Genomic DNA, 3,418 nt, shown 5'->3' with positions numbered 1-3,418 from the left:
AGCACATTATCACCTTGGCTCTCAAAACCTTGCTGTGCACGAAGATACAGGAGACAAATTTTAAACTTCTCACCAGGTGGTATTTGACACCATCAAAGCTGCATAAATTTTTCCCCCTTCCTCGAACATATGCTGGAGGTGTGGAGAAGAAGTGGGCACGTTGCTCCACATTTTTTGGTCCTGCCCCAGCTTGGTGGACTTCTGGACAGAGATCCAATGCATAACACAAAAATTCACACACTTCTCCATCCCGGAAGAGGCTGCATTCTTTCTCTTGCACCATTCACAGATTCCCATTAAGAAGTACAAAATATCAATTTTACAGCATGTGATAAATGCGGCAAAATCTTGCATCCCTCTCTATTTGAAAAAATGTCCCCCCCCTCTTTCATTACTCACTGGCTTAGGAAAATAGAGGACATTAAAAAAATGGAGGACTTGATTCTCACATCACAAGGTAAACAAGAATTATTTAAACAAACCTGGGACATCTGGAATACCTTTGTATTTTCGCTGGAAGGATGTTGCCTGCTATCGCCTTAGTGCTCTGAGCTTTCCTTGACTGGCCCCTTGGCCAGTGGCTGCCATCGTGTCTCGTCCCCTCTTCTCCTTTCTTGATCTTTCACCCCTTCTCTTTTCTGCCTTCCTCCCCTATCTCTCACCCCCTCCACCCCCTCTCTCTTTTGGAAAAAGTGGAAAATTGGGAATGACGGCCCCACACCCCCCTCTGGATGGATTATGCCGGAGGGACCTGGGGTTTGTGTGACCCTGGATGCGAATATACCTGTATCAAGTATTGTTCAGCTGCTTTTTGCTCTGTGTTTCTCTGTTGCATTATGTACTCGGGGGACCGTCTTCCCCTGTTTGGAGAAAAAATTATATTTGAAAAAAAAAGAAGCCTACGACACCTGGTATTCCCAGGCGGTCTCCCATCCAGGCATTAACCAGGCCCGACCCTGCTTAGCCTCCAAGATCAGACGAGATGGAACAGATTCAGGGTGATGTGGCTGTAGCCAATATCTTCAGGCACTCTCAACTCTCTTGACAAACGCCAAGATGGTCACCTTGGGAACAAGCGGAAAAAAATAGGTCAACGCCAACAACATAAAAAGAAGCCTACGGCATCTGGCAATCCCAGGCGGTCTCCCATGCAGGTACTAAACTGGTCCCAACCCTGCTTAGCCTCTGAGATCAGATGACATTGGGCTCTTTCAGGGTGATGTGGCCATAGGAGATTTCTTCAGGCACTCTCAACCCTCTTGACAAACACCAAGATGGTCACCTTGGTAAACAAACAAAAAAAAAAAACAAGTCAACGCCAACAACATAAAAAGAAGCCTACAGCACCTAGTATTCCCAGGTGGTCTCCAATCCAGGTACTAACAAGGCCCAACCCCTTTTTAGCCTCTGAGATCAGAGGAGATCGGGCGCTTTCAGGGTTATGTGCCCATAGGCAATCTCTTTGGGCACTCTCAACCCTCTTGACAAATGCCAAGATAGTCACCTTGAGATACAAGCGAAAAAAAACAGGTCAATGTCAACAACATAAAAAGAAGCCTATGACACCTGGTATTTCCAGGCGGTCTCCCATCCAGGTACTAACAAGGCCCGACTCTTCTTAGCCTCCAACATCAAACGAGATCGGGTGTTTTCAGGGTGATGTGCCCTGAGGCAATCTCTTCAGGCACTTTCAACCCTCTTGACAAACGCCAAGATGGTCACCTTGGGAAACAAGCAAAAAAGTCAATGCCAACAACTTAAAAAAAAAAGCCTATGGCATCAAGAAATCCCAGGCGGTCTCCCATCCAGGTACTAACCAGGTCCCAACCCTGCTTAGCCTCTGAGATCAAATGAGATTGGGCTCTTTCAGGGTGATGCGGCCATAGATTTTTTCAGGCACTCTCAAACCTCTTGACAAACGCCAAGATGGTCACCTTGGGAAACAAACAATAAAACAAGTCAACACCAACAACATAAGGAGAAGTCTACAGCACCTAGTATTCCCAGGCAGTCTCCTATCCAGGTATTAACAAGGCACGACCCTTTCTAGCCTCTGAGATCAGAGAAGATTGGGCGCTTTCAGGGTGATGTGCCCATAGGCAATCTCTTTGGGCACTCTCATCCCTCTTGAAAAATGCCAAGATAGTCACCCTGGGAAACAAGCGAAAAAAAACAGGTCAACGCCAACAACATAAAAAGAAGAATATGGCACCTGGTATTCCAAGGCCGTCTACCATTCAAGTACTAACTAGGCCCAACCCTTCTTAGCCTCCGAGATCAGAAGAGATAGGGTGCTTTCAGGGTGATGCGGCTGTAAACGATCTCTTTAGGCACTCTCAACCCTCTTGACAAATGCCAAGATGATCACTTTGGGAAACAAGCGAAAAAAAACAGGTCAACACCAACAACATAAAAAGAAGCCTGCGGCATCTAGAAAACCCAGGCGGTCTCCCATCCAGGTAAAAACCAGGCCCAACCCTGCTTAGCCTCTGAGACCAGACAAGATTGGGCGCTTTCAGGGTGTTGTGCCTGTAGGCAATTTCTTTGGCAATTTCTTTGGGAAACAAGGAAAAAAAAAAACAGCTCAACGCCAACAACATAATGAGAAGCCTACGGCACCTGGTTTTCCCAGGCTGTCTCCCATCCAGGTACTAACCAGGCCAATCACTGCTTAGCCTCTGAGATCAGATGAGATTGGGCTCTTTCAGGGTGTTTTGGCCGTAGGCACACTCTTTGGGCACTCTGAAGCCTCTTGACAAAGGCCAAGATGGTCACCTTGGAAAACAAGCTAAAAAAAACAGGTCAAAGCCAACAACATAAAAAGAAGCCTACGGCATTCGGTATTCCCAGGCGATCTCCCAATCAAGACACTAACCAGGCCAGAACCTTCTATGGCACCTGGTCTTCCCAGGTTGTCTCCCATCCAGGTACTAACCAGACCTGACACTGTTTAGCCTCCGAGATCAGACGAGATTGGGCGCTTTCAGGGTGATGGGCCGTAGGTGATCTCTTCGGGCACTCTCAACCCTCTTGACAAACGGTCACCTTGGGAACCAAGGAAAAAAAAAAAACAGGTCAACTCCAACAACATAAAATGAAGCCTACGGCACCTGGTATTCCCAAGCAGTCTCCCATCCAGGTACTAACCAGGCCTGACCCTGGATAGCCTCCCAGGCCAGACAAGATCAAGCGCTTTCAGGATGATGTGGCCATAGGCGATCTCTTAGGGCACTTTCAACCCTCTTGACAAACGGCAAGAAGGTCACCTTGGGAAACAAGTGAAAAAAAACAGGTCAACGCCAACAAAGTAAAAAGAAGCCTACGGCACCTGGTATTCACAGATGGTGTCCCATTCAGGTACTAACCAGGCCATGCACTAGGCCTCCGAGATCAGATGAGATTGTGTGCTTTCAGGGTG

At 47.4% G+C, this 3,418-nt stretch overlaps 1 pseudogene; it reads right to left on the bottom strand.

Moving 5' to 3' along the window:
- Window positions 1-2,607: 2,607 nt before the first annotated feature.
- LOC143936929 (5S ribosomal RNA) lies at window positions 2,608-2,726 on the bottom strand (annotated as a pseudogene).
- Between the last annotated feature and the right edge of the window lie 692 nt (window positions 2,727-3,418).

Source organism: Lithobates pipiens, unplaced genomic scaffold, assembly GCF_037356315.1.
Source record: "Lithobates pipiens isolate NorthernLeopardFrog02 unplaced genomic scaffold, aLitPip1_a1.2 Scaffold_28, whole genome shotgun sequence".
Classification (NCBI taxonomy): Eukaryota; Metazoa; Chordata; class Amphibia; order Anura; family Ranidae; genus Lithobates; species Lithobates pipiens.
This window is presented reverse-complemented; position numbering and strand designations above follow the sequence as displayed.